At 36.2% G+C, this 16,083-nt stretch overlaps 1 long non-coding RNA gene across 2 annotated transcripts in view; it reads left to right on the forward strand.

Moving 5' to 3' along the window:
• The window catches only part of LOC306644225, a 51,885-nt gene extending 36,242 nt beyond the window's left edge, over positions 1-15,643 (forward strand). The window contains exons 4-6 of one of the 2 annotated variants that reach the window (XR_013759209.1): positions 14,215-14,325; positions 14,440-14,536; positions 15,198-15,643. This is a non-coding gene — a long non-coding RNA (uncharacterized lncRNA). The remainder of the gene's footprint in view (positions 1-14,214; positions 14,326-14,439; positions 14,537-15,197) is intronic. The other variant, XR_013759210.1, reaches the window with a different exon arrangement.
• The last annotated feature ends 440 nt before the right edge of the window (positions 15,644-16,083 follow it).

Consider the following 16,083-nt stretch of genomic DNA (forward strand, 5'->3'; position numbering starts at 1 on the left):
GCCACATCAATGTTTACAGCAACGCAGCTCACAATAGCCAAGATATGGAACCAGTGCAGGTGTCCATCTGTAGATAAACAGATTAGTAGAATGTGTTATATGCACACAACAGAGTTTCACTCAGTCATAGAAAAGAATGAAATTATGGCATTTGCTGGTAAATGGATGGAACTGGAGAACATCATGCTAAGTGAAATAGGCCAGACTCAGAGAGCTAAGGGTCTGATGTTCTCTCTCACATGTGGAAGGCAGAGCAAAGTAAGAGAAAAAGAAACAAGGGTCAGATAGAATAGAATATCAGAAGACAGAAGGAATATCAGTGGAGTATAAGAATGAGATTGAGGGAGAGGGAGGAGGGATGAGAAAGGGAAGGGATTGCAGAATGAATATGACAAAATGACACTATGTGCTTGCATAAACACACCACAGTGAATTCCACTTTTATGTATATCTATGTAGTACCAATTAAAAAAATACAGAAATGAGTGCAAGATAGTCCAGTAGAGTAGCAGATGGGGAGTGGAGGATTGGAAGGGAGGGAAAGGGAAGCAATAGGGACTGAAATGGAGGGCATTAAATTCCTTGCATATATAATTATGTCAAAATGAATTGCTATTATGTACAACTATAATGCAATGATTGGCGTGGAAGAAGAAGAAGAAGAAGAGGAGGAGGAGGAGGAGGAGGAGGAGGAGGAGGAGGAGGTAGAAGGAGGAGAAAAGAAAGAAAGAAAAGGAAAAAACAGAAAAGTTTCAATAAGGCAACAAGTAGGTAGAACGAGCGTGTCCAAAGTGTGGCTACAGACATAACCTGAGACCTCCTGTTTTCTTCAAGCCAAAATGCTTGGAAGCCCATACAATCCCTGTCTCCTTGGCCCCATGGCCATGAGCATCCACCACACCACTTTGGCCCATGGGAAGGATACTTCTAAATACAACTGAAGACTTTTCCTCTGAAAACTTTCTTTCTGCCTGGTGTGAAGGATTGGTTGTTGACATCACTCCTTGGCCTAGAGATAAATGAATATTGTCGATAAAAGTGTTATATACATTTATTTTACCACCTAAAGATTACTTCCCTGATTTTAGGATCATATTCCACCACAAGGTTCTTGTTCTCTTTGAATCATGTTTTGGTTCTTTGTAAAGACTTAAGCTGAAATAAGGTCTTCTGACGTTGCTCCGGAGAGCATTCTGGCTAGTAATTACAAGTTACTACCCTAGAAGAACAAATAAAGGTGCCAGTTGTACAATTGCATCTGGACACGCCCTAACTTCATTTTCTTATGCTTAGTTTTTACACTTGCACAAAATAATAATCAAACAACTTAATTTGATGTTTAAAACAACCTTAGAGAATAAACATTAGTATTCCAGATTTTTTAAAGAAAACATAAAATTATTTGTTCAAGATCACACCATAAGTAGCAGAGATGAGCAAAACTTATCTTATTTAATAATACTTCAGTTAAAGTTTATTGTGGTAAGAGTGAAAATTTTTAAAAAAATTCCCATCAATGATCTATTGATTTTCACCATTTTGAAACTCAGCTGGAGATGCCTGCCTCAGGCTGCCAGAGCTGGAAATCCTACTCTAACACTGCATCATGTCTGTGTGCTTCCCGCCTAAAAACGTGCGCATTTCTTTATGCTATTTGTACATACTTTTTAAATTACTCCGATTAAGAAATGCATAAATGTGGCTCTCACTTATTCCTAATCTCCTGCCTCTTACTTCCTCTTTAAACAACCAGCAGCTTGAACCACAAGACAGGATGAATTAAAAATCCAATGTAAGTACTTTTTGTTTATATCAATTTCAGTACTGGCCCCCAAAATACAAACCAGTATCAACAAGTGGAAATTGCTATGTTAACATTTTCTGTTTCTAAGCTAAGCTAAACATTAAGAGCGAATTGTATTGCAACACGTATTTGTTTTAACTCCAATACAACTGAGATTCTTATCCAAGACATGTTAAAAAACTTTCCCATAGTAACCCAGAGAGTGAGGGAATGGATTTTATGGAATATTTTGGTTTACAAATTTGAGTAGAAATAAAAGTTTTACAATTTTTTACAACTCAAAAAATTCTGTTTTTACCCTATTAAATTTCTTTGCTCTGCCTGAGACACAAACATCCTTACGCTTCGTCCAGTAAACATTCCATTTTAGCCTTCAATTTGCAGCCACAGGCCTTTAGTGGAAATCTATTAACAAGAAAATTGTTATGGAATTGTTTTTTTTTTTTTTTTTTCTCCTCATCTACCAGCGGATTTTCTGAAAAAATCAAGACCGATCCTCACCTTAGAGTCTACTCTTGTACAGATGGACAAGAAAAACTTGACCATTATTTTTTTTTAAATTTCATATCACATGATAGGAGACCAAAGTTCTCTTTACAATAAAAGTTTCTATTGTCCACCTGAACTCATTTTCTCAGGGGTCACTTGACTTTATTTTGGCATAACATCATGTCCTTGGAAAGAAAACTAGCCTAAAAATTAGAGAAATTGCCTTTTGATTAAATGCATATTCCAATGCTAAAAATGCCTAGGAAAGTATCACATATAATAGTGATATCTTCAAACAAAGTAATATTTTAGTAGAAGAAATTTTTTAAATTACTGAATAAATGATGACAGATCATTGAATAAAACATTGTGCACCGCTCAAAATTGTATATCTATGAAAGATTTTTTAATAACATGAGAGAATTGTGAAATACAGTTAATTTTTAAGAGTTTACTGTAAGAAAAAACACTAAATGTTATCAGTTATGAGATGTGTGATTGTCATCTTTTAGCAGCTCTGAGATCAAAATGCACCTTGGACTCTATGGCATCTTACAATCCTAGAAGGCCAGGTAACAGAGGTGGCACAGGTGGTTTTGCTGGCACATGTGTGAGCTTGGTTGTATTCCTGGTAGAAATGACTGTACAGCGACAAATGGTTGGTTTCAGTCAACAAACGAGGACAATGTCCAGAAGCAAGACAAGTCCAAGTTGTTGCCTGAGAATCTTACATACATTTCCTCTAACTACAAAAATGGTGCTAACAACAAATCACTTTAGGCGAAAAACTGAATTCTTTCCCTACTCAAACTGAAAGCCAGGTGAGATGCTGACTCTCACTACACTTATTTAAAATAGAAATGGAAATGTTTGCTAGTTTAACAAAGGAAAAAAATAAATAAAAGTCATACAGATTAAAAACAGAGAAATAAAACTATCTCTATTTGTAAAAGGACATGATTATCTGCATAGAAAATCCCAAGGAGTCTACAAAACATAACCAGTACTTAGAGCTGACAGGTGCGTGTAACAAGGTCACAGGGCACGGTGGCCCTCTGTGTCCATGGCTTCCTCATCCATACATTCATTAACTGCAGACCAAAAATATTTTAAAAACAAATGCATTTGTACCAAACATAGACAGACATTTTTCTTGCCAGTATTCCCTGGCAGTACTGAAAAACAATCATTTACATAGCGCATAGATTGTACTAGGTACTTTAAGTAATCTAGAGATGATTTAAAATAAACAAGAAGATGAGCATAAGTTAATGTAAATAGTATTTCACTTTATATAAGGGGCTTGAGGATCTACAGATTTTGGTGTTAGTAGAGAGTCCTGTAACCCATCCCCCATGAATGCCAAAGAACAGTCGTTGAAGGGCAACATATAAAATCAATCACATTTCCACACACCAGCAATGAATAAATGGAATAAAACCTTGAAAATACAATGCCATTTGCAATTGCTCCCCTCCGAAACATAGGTAAATATATAAGAAAAGAAATGTAAGATCTACCTGCTGAGAAATGCAAAACAATGATGAAAGAAATCGAAGGAGACTTAAGTAATTAGAATAAATTAGAAGACCCACATGTTCATTAATTGGAAGATCCCGTATAGTTAATATATCAATATTTCCCAAATTTGTCAATACTTTTAAACTATTTCAGCAAGGTCTCAGAAAGATTTTTTGTGTGGATATAAAGAAAATAATTTGAAAATGGTTGTGGAAACGTACTTGAATTAGTAAAACCAAAACAATTTTGAAAAAGAATGAAGCTGGAGTACTCCATCTCATTTGTAAGTTATTCTAATGATATAACAATCTAAACTGATGAAAATATGACACAGCTCAATGGAAAAGAGAGAATCCAAAAATAGATTCACATTAATATGAACCATAAATATTTGATAAAAACAAAATAATTGAGAAACAGTAGTTTTTGACCTGCTGTTGGTCAATTAATGATGTTGGACAATCAACTTCATATGCAAAAAACACCCTTAATATAAAAAACGATAATTTTGCACAAAAGTTAATTTAAAATGAGCTATAGGTGAATATAAAATATAAAACATAAACAATGTGGGGGGTTGAGTAAAGATTTTAGACATAATGCAAAAAGCACAATCAATAAAATAATTAATCAAGTTGGACTTCGAAGTTAAAACTCTTGCTTTCCCAAATACTGTTAAAAAATTTAAAAGGGAAACTATCAACTGTGATAAAATACTTGACAATAACTTTTTTGTTTTGTTTATTTCTGAATAATTTAGTGTGATTTTATTGTTTCTTGTATTTTTTTCTTTTTAGTTATACATGACAGTAAAATGGATTTTGGCAAATTACACATATATAGAGAATAACTTATTCTATTTAGAATCCCAATCTTGCAGTTGTACATGATGCAGAGTTACCGTGGTTGTGTATTCAAATACAGGGCTAGGAAAATTATGTCCACTTAATTCTACTGTCTTTCCTATTCCCCTCCCTTCCCTCCATTCCTCCTCGTCTAATCCAATGGATTTCTATTCTTCCCCTCCCCACCCTCCCTTGTTGTGGGTTAGCATTCACATATCAGAGAGAACATTCAATCTTTGGCTTATTTCACTTAGCATGATATTTTCCAGTTCCATCCATTTAACAGCAAATACCATTATTTCATTCTTCTTTTTGGCTGAGTAATATTCCACTGTGTATATATCCTACATTTTCTTTATCCATTCATCCATTGGGGAACACCTAAGTTGTTTCTATAGTTTTGCTGTTGTGAGTTGTGCTGCTATAAACATTGATGTGGCTGCATCAGTATAGGATGCTATTTTTAAGTCCTTTGGGTATAGACTGAGGAGTGGGATAACTGGGTCAAATGGTGGTTCAATTCCAAGTTTTTAAAGGAGTCTCCATAGTGCTTTCCAGAGCAGTTGCACGAATTTGCCGTACCACCAAGAACATTTGAGAGTACCTTTCTCCTCAAATCCTCACCAACATTTATTACTTGTATTCTTGATAATTGTCATTCTGACTGGAGTAAGATAGAATCTCAGTATAGTTTTAATTTGTATTTTCCTACTTGCTAGACATGTTGAACATTTTTCATATATTTTTTGACCATTCATATTTTTTCCTCTGGGAAGTATTTGTTCAGTTCCTTTTGACAATGACTTCTATCTAGCATATACAAAGACCTCTCAAAAATTGACATTAAAAAATAACACCAAATTTTTTTAAATGAGCTAAATACTTCACATAAAAAGTAATGTCAATGTTAAATAACCACATAAGTAAGAGTTCATCAACATTAGCTATTGATGAAATCCAAAATAAAATTAAGATGAGATACAATCTCATGAGATTGCCCAAAATAATAATGATAGTATAATGAACTTGACATTATCGAGTGCTGGTGAGTTTGGGGAGCAACTGGAACTCTAATATCTTGCATCCTGAAGAACCGTGTAGTAATTTCTTACAAACGCATACTTATCACATGAACTAAATCTCACTTGAGGGCATTTTACCTCAAGAACTGAAAACTTAAATTCTTATGAAAACCTGCACATGAATGTGTAGAGCAGCTCTCTTGTAAGGACAGAAAGCCAGACACAGCCCAGACGTGCTTCCTGCTGAACCGTTCCATGGACTACGGTATGTCTCTACAATGGACTATTGCTCAGCAGTGAAAAGAGACCAACTGCGTATGCACACAGCATGCAAGAATCCAAAGCATTGCCATGAGTCATCATCATCGGAGATTATGTCCTCTATATATGATTCTATTTTGATGATGCTCTAGACAAGGCAGAACAATAGTAACTGAGGACAGATGAGTAGTTCCCAGAGTCTGGGTATGAGGGAGGGTGGTGGAAAGGGCCACAGCACAGGTGGCCTTAGGCGATGGAGTTGATCTGCAGCCTCCATGTGCTGGCAGTCATGGCAGATCCAAATGGTAGAACCACCTGCCCCAAAAGGTTGATTTTCTTTACATTAATTAAAAAAATACAAACCATCCAAACTATATCTCTGTGGAAGTCTACTTATGTGTCTCAACTAAAAACAGAAACAATTTTAAAAAAGAAAAAGAAAAGAAAAGCCATGTAAAGCCATGTGCCGTAAGTTTTGTTGATGGTGCATAAACTAATGGTATCTCTTGACTTTAACACACCTACAACTTAACGGAGCCCAGTCTCCGTACATCATTGTTAACATGCCCATACATGAGAACGATATCGTGCAAAGTGGTAACAGTGATTATTTAGCAGAATAGAGATGATTTTTAATATTTCTACATTTTTTTTTTATATTTTACAATGGAGGATAGTTCCTTTTATACCAGAAAAAAAGAATCGAATAAATGCTTTTAAAAATTAACAACAGAGATTCAGGCAAGTGGGCCCTGCTGGTCCTGATTTTGCAAGCACAGCGTGCCTCGCCCATGGATATGATACCATGAGGTGATTCACTGAACTTGGAACTCCCTGAAGAAAATTTAGTTCCTATTACTCACACCTATCCTCTCACCAGATAATTCTTCAAGAGACACACATCAAGAACAATCTGCAAGGCAATAATCAACTTGGGATTATTTTTGGCAACTGTAAATGTGTTGTAGTTGGATAATTACCCACAAAAGTAAAAGAAAAAAAAACAGAATTGTTATCTTTATTGGGAAACAGAATACCGCCTATGGCTGCTGCTTCTTAAAATCCTCTCCAATTACAGGACGTGATGAGAAATCCAATATTTCAGGAAAGGTGTGACAACACAGTGGCGGATGGGCCTTGTTCCCTGTCTCTGTTCCCTCTGCCCTTACATGTCCACATGTCGGCTCTCTGACCTCCCTCTGCAATGCCGCCTGTAGCAATAACTGTCAGGAGCTGGAACAGTGACACTTTCTAAAGGCAAATGGCTTCCAAATGTGGACTTCATGAGCCTGGAACGGAAACTCAGTCCAGAGCCTGAGGGCAGCTGGAATCAGCCTGGCCACCCCAAAACACCTCAGTCGCCTCTGTCTTCCCTCACGAAGGCCACTAGACTTGGCCTGCTGATTAGATACAAGAGTGACTCTTCCAGTTCTGTGCCCTCCCTGCCCTGGGACAGCTTACACTGCCACTAGGTCTTGTATTTCACCCTGACGGATGAGAAGTGGGTGGCTGGTGGGGAAAAATGGATTGGCCCACTTCCGAGGCCTTTCGTTCTTTTGTCTAGAAGAAAACCTTGTAACTATACCAAGATTCGGGTTCCATATTTTGCCAAGGTCACTCAATCTATGGAAATTTACACTTTGACTAACAAGGTCAAGACCCTCAAAGTGGTTTGCTGATACTTAAACATTTCTTTCCTGGGGGTGCACAAAGTTATGGAATACTTATAAAACTAAATAACACCAGTGAATTAAAAAAAAATGTTTTCAAACATTTTGAGGATGTGACAAGGGAAAAAGGCAGGGACAACAAAATCTGCACAATTTTATTAAAATGCTCTGTAATGGGGGATGTCTGTGTTAAACTGAAACAACACAAGAGAACAACATCAACTTTTATTGCTGTGGTTGGATTGTGAGGGATTTTTACATCTTATACTATTTATATGTTTTCAATTGAAGACATATATATTTTTTTAAAAAAATCGAAAAGTAATATGTAACTTATCTCTACATTTTGAATAAGATTTTATTTTTATATCAATATAATGGAATCTTCCTACTCTTCTCTAATTCCATGTCATAATATACAAGTATATTATTTAATAATAGAAATATATGTCTTTAAGTATTAAAATACAGGATTTGTATCAGCGTCTTAGTGGAAGGGATTATTCCACTTATTATTCCGTTTATTGTATTAAATTTTGATCATAAGGCACCCAGAAAGTACCTCCATCCTTCTGTCCTGGATCACCCATCTTGGTGCCCACGGAGACAGCCCTGTGTTCTCTAAACTCTGGTGTACTGGATTGCTCTCTTTCAATTTTCTCCTTGGTTCTTAGGGAATTTCCTGGTTATTCCCTGCTGACAAAAGACCCTCTGTAGAGATGTGGAGCCAGCTCATGTTACAGAACTAAAGGGATTGTTTTAAAAAGCAAATAATCTCTAGTCTCCCTGAACAACTTCTGGACATCAGAGCAACTGAAAGATGTTTGAGAAACTCAGGGGCATCCAGAAGTGTTTGCAAGAAACAAAGTCAAATTGGAGATTTCCCAGCCAGGGAGGCTTAAGGCACTGGCTTCCCCCAAGGCCTGCAGCTGCAGGCTCTGCTATGGTAGAAGCTAAGACAAGAAGCACCAGGCCAGGACCTTTGAGTAATTGACATGGATGCCGAACCCTTGGCTGAGTCTGCAGACCGTGCTCCATTTCAAAGGACCCCCACCCCATATCCCTTTGAAGAGTTTGCTTTCCTGGGGACAAAATATCAAAATTTGTACTGTTTAATTTTCACAGGAAGCCAAGGCACTGATAAATGAGAGCTCATCCATACATGTTTTTACTCTGTTACCTAAGAAACTATCTTCAAAACAGAAGTCCTCATAAATACTCTGGAGATGCATCAGGCTCTCTCCGGGGCTGCGCGACACTGTGTATATTGTTTGGCAGGAGTTCACGGAGGAAGATAAACTAGCACGTTTTGCCAGGATTCTATTATTCTTGACCCTGACCTTGGCTGGAGGCTGTTTCCAGTTATGCTCCATCTTAAAGAAAGACAGCGCCGACTCTCCTTGCTTCCTTTTCCCTTCTCTTTTCGGTTGCCCCCAGCGTCCTGCCTCACTGGACGGAAGAATCTTGTGCTGGCTTTGCTTCCGTCCTTAGATTTCTCATTGGAACACAGCAGCTCAAGTGAGCTGTGAAACCCTCGTCTCTGGGCAGTGGAGGTGCGCTCCTGGGGAGCTCCGGATCTTGCTCTGGGAGTTTTGCGCACTGTGAAGTCTTTTCCCTGATCCAGGAGTGATGACCCAATTCTTGGGCTCCCCCTTTACAACATGCAGCTCCCTGGCTTCCCAAGTGTGGTCTCCCTGGGTACAGTGTCCAGTCCCTCTAAGCACCAGCTCCGACTGCGCTCACTTCACATGTTCTTCAGGGAAGCATGCACCCTTTGGGGGCAAAACCCAGCAGCCTAAACGGCCACTGTCCCTCTCAGGGGGCCGAGCCCAGGGCTTCCCTCTCAGGCTCCGCTAAGTAGCGATTGTAACTGAAACTGACTAGAGTGTAATTACAGTTTTGACATGTTCAGGTTTAATAACACCCTTCAGAGTGAAAACAAAGGCTAATATTTATCAAGCACTTATACGTACTTTACATTCATTATCTCATATTATCCTTAAAATAATCTGATGTGGGTAGGTCTTATCCCTGTTTTACTTATGAGAAAACAAAAACTTGGCGAGGATAAATGATCGTCCCATGGAAAATCAAGTGGTGGTTGTTTCATTCCAGAGACTGGATCCCTCCTTTCTGCTCCACTGATACTACGAGGTCTTAAACAAAAGAGAAAACCATTAAGAATAAAATATTTTTGTACAATTTTGTAATAATCGAGATATACTTAACTCTTACAGCAAAACATGCTCCTACAATTTGTTATAAATTATTTCATGATAATTACAATCTCCATTCTCATATGCAGAGATCTTTTATTCCACTATATAGATATAAAAATACAATCAAACTCAAAAATGACATAGCAGTTACATTTTAGAGTGCTACTCATCAAAGTCATTTTATTTTAAAGAAATACATGTTCCAGTCAAAAAATTGAGAACAAATAAATGTTACAAAAAATTAAAATCACATACAACACCCCATTCAATAATAAAAGTTTCTATTGCTTTTCTGTATGCTATTTTGCTCTAATGCTGACATCCCTCAGTAGAAGGTATTTAAACAAAATTGTATGTGATTATTTATCACTCCTTTTCTCCTTAATCACATTTACAAAATTTTTGAAAACATGATTCTTACATCCAGTTGCATATTGCATTTATTTTATGAATATTCTATAACTAACATAATTATCTTCTTTTCATGGGCATTTGGATTTTCTTTAGATTTTTGCATAATGATCAAACATGTACATAAATCTTTCTACATGTTGCTCATTTGTCTGGATATGTATTTTTCCATCCATGGAATAACAAGAGCAAAGAATCTAAACAGATTTAGGGCCTTAGATGAGCAATATCAAATTGCCCTCCAAAGAAACTCTGAAACTTCTTCAAGTGACATACAGGAATCTTTATTTATCCATGTGTTCAATCTATCAGGTGGTTTTAATCTCCACTTAATATGAAAAGCAAATGATGCATCTTTAATTTTTTATAATTTGAAAGGATTACACTGGTTTACATATATATATTTCAAATGTTTATATTTCATTTACATATATATATATATTTCAAGTATTTATAAATGGGTCCCTTTTTCATTTTTCTCACCTGTGTTATCTCAGAAACTTCTAAAGTGTCTTTCCAAAGATATTTTCAATAGTAAGGTATTGATCTTAATATTTGCCAAAAATATTTTCCCAAGATTTTTGCTTTGTTCTCCATGTCAATGAAAATACTTTTCATGATAAAATGTATTGATTTTTTTCTTACTTCATTTATTTTGTTGTTATTTATTTGCTTTGTTGTTGTTTTCTTTACTCCTGCTGTTTTTTGCATAAGAGGCCTTAGGTACCTAAAGTTCAAGTACCTAACTTACTTGTTTTCTGGTTTTTTTGTAGTTTTTCTCTCTCTCTCTCTCTCTTTCTTTTTGTTCTCCATTTTATGTTAATTTAGAATTAAGAGTGACATATGAAAAGAGTTAGTATTTTCAACTACATACTTTTCCCAAACTAGTTGTCATGTTTATTATTCCTGGAGAATAAACATTAATTTAAGAAGAATGAACGTCTATAAAAATTCATTCTTCTCCTTTAAGAACTCTATTTTTTCCTCTTAAAAATTTCTTATAAAATTTTTATTGTATTCTTATGTGTTCTTTGCACATTTTTGTCAGGCTAGATGTTTTGTGAGCATTTTATTGTTGATATGAATAGAATATTTCCCAGGCTGTCTTCAAATTGACTGTGTATCTATATTAGAAAACTCTTGATTTTAATTTTTATGTTGTTCCAATTACTTCATATGAAGATTTTATTAATCGTAAGAAATTTTTAGTTTGTTAACTCCTGCATTTTTGTTAATATTATTTCGAATTATAAACCCCGATTATGGCTGGAAAATGCATATCTGTGTGTAGTCTATTAAGAGTAAATTTTGATATTTGCTCTCTTTATTGTTACCAAACTTATTATTTATTCTATATTCTGCCCCAACAGTTAACATCATTACATTAATACTATATTTGAATTACTAAATTTTAATGATCTTTTTGACTTTTTTTAATAAAAGATATTTGGGAGACATATTTTCTAAGCCTTAGTGAATCATGAAAAGAGAAAATTTCTGTTCTTTGTGTGTGTGTGTGTGTGTGTGTGTGTGTGCTGTGTATGCTTATCTATGACATGAACAAAAGCTTACTTTTCCTTAATAACATCTTATCCATGTATGCTGGAGTAAGATTCAATTTAAAAAGTAGCTGAAATCTGGGCTGAGTGTTTTTGAGCAGACATTTCAAGGCTAGACAGACATAGCCGAAGTGTTCAGTTGCACAGAAATGATAAGACAAGTTATTTATTTATTTTTTTTATCTAGGAAGTAAATCCAGTAGATTTTCTAGATGGTTGCTGCTGTAGAGCAGTTTTAACCAGTACAGCAATGGCAGTCAGGGTTCAATCTTAGAATCTCTTTTGATCCCCAGAGCTAGCTAACCCTCAGCCCTGTAAGTCTCTGCGGGACTTTAACCTAATACTTTAATGATCGTGGCATCTCTGAAACAAGATTTGCCCAGTCGGCAGTAGATTTCTTCTTAGCCAGGGTAGAGTCTTTCCATATCTCCTTCTAAAAAGCTTAACATTTGCAAATCCTGTTGACTTACCCCGTGTTTTCAGAAGGTAGGCAATAAATATTTATATTTCTAAGGGTAACCTCAGATATTAAGATTGGTACAATGTCTTAAGTGATTTTTTAAAATTTTTTTTCTATCTTTTTTTTGTTGTAGATGACTCAATACCCTTATTTCATTTATTAATTTTTATGTGGTGCTGAGGATCAAACCCAGTGCCTGACACATGCAAGGCAAGCACTCTGCCACTGAGCTATAACCCTAGTCCATTTTAAGTGTTTTGTAATCCATAGTCAAGTCATAATCAATTAGAATCAGCTTTAGAAGTGGGGAACACTTTATTTTTATCTTTAAGTGACTATAGAATCACCACCTTCTAAATGAAAAGAGTTCAATTAATATTTTATGCATTTGGTGCAAAAAATAAAAACAATTTTTTCTCCTGCCATGCTTCCGAAAGGGCAAAAATTTAATAAGTAAAAGAGGAAGAAAAACATCATCTTTTTCTCCCTTCACCCCATACTGTCCCAGTGCAACTTTCTATTGGACATGCAGGAAGGGTGGTGGGGAAGATGATAAGGATTATGGAAAGCTAGATTTTAAGAGAACAAGAAATAGACTAGACCACTGTTTGATTTGCAATGCTTACTGCTGAGTAATGAAGGAATGAGACTTTACCTTTAAATCTGGACCTGAGAGTAGTCAGTGTAACATGTACAAATCCCAAATGAACTTAAGGAGACTTGGAGAATTTTATAAATGATGACCGGGGCACCACAAATTATTGTGGGTGGAGTCTATCGATTATTTTATGAATTGTGTTGTGAAGATGGGCAATCAATTGGGGAAAATTAAATTCCTACCTTGTTCCTTATATCCAAAGAAATTCTAATGGGTCAAAGAAAATGAAATGATAGGTAGTTTAGAGTGTAACTGTAGAGAAAAATAATTAGAGTTGTAGCGATAACTCTAAGCATGGTATAAATCCCCAAATTTTGAATGCAAATCAATTAAGTTGGAGCTTAAATCATTAAAAAGTCAAAAGACAAATGGCAAACGGAAAGAATAAAAAAAGGTGCACCATAAATAATCAGATGTTGAGCTGGTAATGCAAACTATGAACAGCTTTATAAAATCAAAGAGCAAAGAACTGACCCGGGAGAAATATGGACAAAGAAGACAGCTGTGCAGAAATACGGAGAACCAATACATGCACCAAAAAATTGCCAACCACCCTTGGAGGCACACACAGCCTCCAAAACACACACAAATTGAAGACAAAAGGAGACAGCGTCATCTTTGATCTATTAGATTGGCAAAGATAAAAAAGTTTGCCAACATTTGATATTGGTAAGGATATGAAGAAGACAAGATTTCTATTTTCTACCAGGAGTAGTGTAATGTAAATTAATATAATCTTTCTGGGTAGAAATAAGCAAAATAAATGAAATAAATGCACATTACATCAGATTATGTAAAACATGAGGTTCATTGTAAATTGCTTTATGATGTTCATTGTAAATTGTTTTATATACAAGTAAAACATACAGAATAACCAAATAGTCACTATCAATAAGATTAATAAATATTTTTTTATATTTTCACACAATACACTGTTAATGATTACTGGCATGCACTACCGCACCTGGCCTCTCATTTCTACCTCTATTTCTATACCATCTGCATTTTAAACATTTGAAAAAAATACCAAGTTTTCAGTAATTATTTGGAGCTATGGGATTTGTTAGACTTTCACCTCTAAATCAGATATTTCTATATTTGAGAATCATTTGCTATGGGAGATTTTTTTTTTTTTTACTTAAAAATATGTCATTATCTCTATCTCAATATATTTATGAGCGCTACAGGACAATGGAAAATTTATGTATTTCATTTGTTAGGGCAGTGATATTTGGGATAATTGATTTTTCTCATTTATTGACCATCACAATATTGCACCATTATTATTGCCATAGACCTTGGAAGATGGCAGGTGGGAATCAGCATCTACCTAACTTCTTTGTAATTTGCCTTCCTACTGCTGCAGAGATTGAAACCTGCAAAGACTCTCCCAAGTTCTCCGGCAGGTAGGCTTCCGGGTGTGATTTGCCTCTAGCCATTTTGATTTACTTACGTTCTGTCTTCCCAGCATCGCCCATGATGTTGATGGTGACTGGGATGGTAACAATGATTTTCTGCAGGAGCAACAGATATCCTGGTTTTGAGTCACCGCCATTCCGAGAATCAGCAAGAAGGGCTTTGGGGATTCATTGGTCAACTCTGGAACTGGCAGCAGTAGTAACAATTTCTTTCATTTTCTTTCTTTCTTTCTTTTTTTTTTTTTTGGTACTGGGGATTGAACACAGGGGCACTGAACTACTGAGCTACATCCCCAGCCCTTTTTATATTTTATTTATCGACAGGATCTTGCTAAGTTGCTTAGGGTCTTTCTAAGTTGCTGAGGCTGGCTTTGAACTCGTGATCCTCTCGCCTCAGCCTCCTGAGCCGCGGGGATTACAGGTGCACCACCACGCCCAGCAGTAGTAGCAATTTGTAATTTCATCAGTGTTACCTGATGACAAAACGTGTCTGAATTGACCTGATTCTGCACAAATCCGAGTCGGTTTCTTCAAACCTTCAAAGGATTCTTTTACACTCGATGTCATGGTTTGGAACTTTAAAGTCCCTTGGAAAGCTCATGTTTTGAAAGCATGGTCTCCAATATAGCAAGGTTCAGGGTGGGAGACAGCTGAGGCAATCATTAGATCCTGGGGCTGGAATCTCATCAATGAATGGACTGCTGGGTGGTGACCACAGGAAGGTAGAGTAGGGATGGAGGAATTAGGCCACGGGGCCATGCCTTGGACTGTCTTGTCCCTGGCTCCTCAGTCTCTCTCTCTCTCTCTCTCTCTCTCTCTCTCTCTCTCTCTCTCTCTCTCTCTCTTTCCTGGCTGCCAAGAGCTGAGCAATTTTTATCCACCATGCATTTCCACCATGAAGTTTCTGCCTTGGAGTCAGCCAACCAACCCTGAACTGAACCTCTGAAACTGTGAGCCCAAAATAAACTTTTCCTCCTCTAAGTTGTTCTTCTTAGATATTTTGATCACAGAGATACAAAGCTGGCTACCACCCTACATGATATCCCAGAGTATTCTCCTTTAATTTGATGTACTCCCTTATCTAGATTCTGATTGAGACTTTGTTAGATAAGTAAGTAGAGGAATACATATAAACAATAGATGGAAACCAGGGCTATGACTCTCTCTAACAGTACATTGATAGAGCTTAAATTGAGTCTTTGCTACCAATCCTGAGGAATGTTTCTGAATTGCAGACAGGAGAATATTTTTGAACTGATGCTTGAACATTTCAATATATTGAAGTCTTGGTGGCTTACATCATATACAACTATAGAACAAACACATATCAGAAAAATATTTCATAATACCTATAAAGTGTATACGATCTTATAGTGATACTCTGGTCTGTGTACTCAGAAGAATGCTTACTGCATATACAACTGGAAATAATAATGTGTTGTTTTTTATTCCATAGCACTCCTTAATAATCTATATCATTCTGAAGAAATTTTCACAATTGGTGATTTAGGAATGGCAAGGGAGAATTGATTCTCCGAGGAATCTCTTCATACAAAAATTCTTTGGATACAATTTATTTACCATTGGACCATTTGGGATGTGATGGGGTTCTTGTTCATTCACTTTCAAGAAATAGTTAAGGAAAAAAGCCTTTTCCTCCCTGAAAGTGGCCATACTTTGAATGTGACGCTAGGGACCTTTGACTTATCTTTATAATCACAAAGGAAATCTTTTGTGGGGAGAAAG

The sequence above is a fragment of the Sciurus vulgaris genome, assembly GCF_902686455.1.
Source record: "Sciurus vulgaris genome assembly, chromosome: 14".
NCBI classification, from domain to species: Eukaryota; Metazoa; Chordata; class Mammalia; order Rodentia; family Sciuridae; genus Sciurus; species Sciurus vulgaris.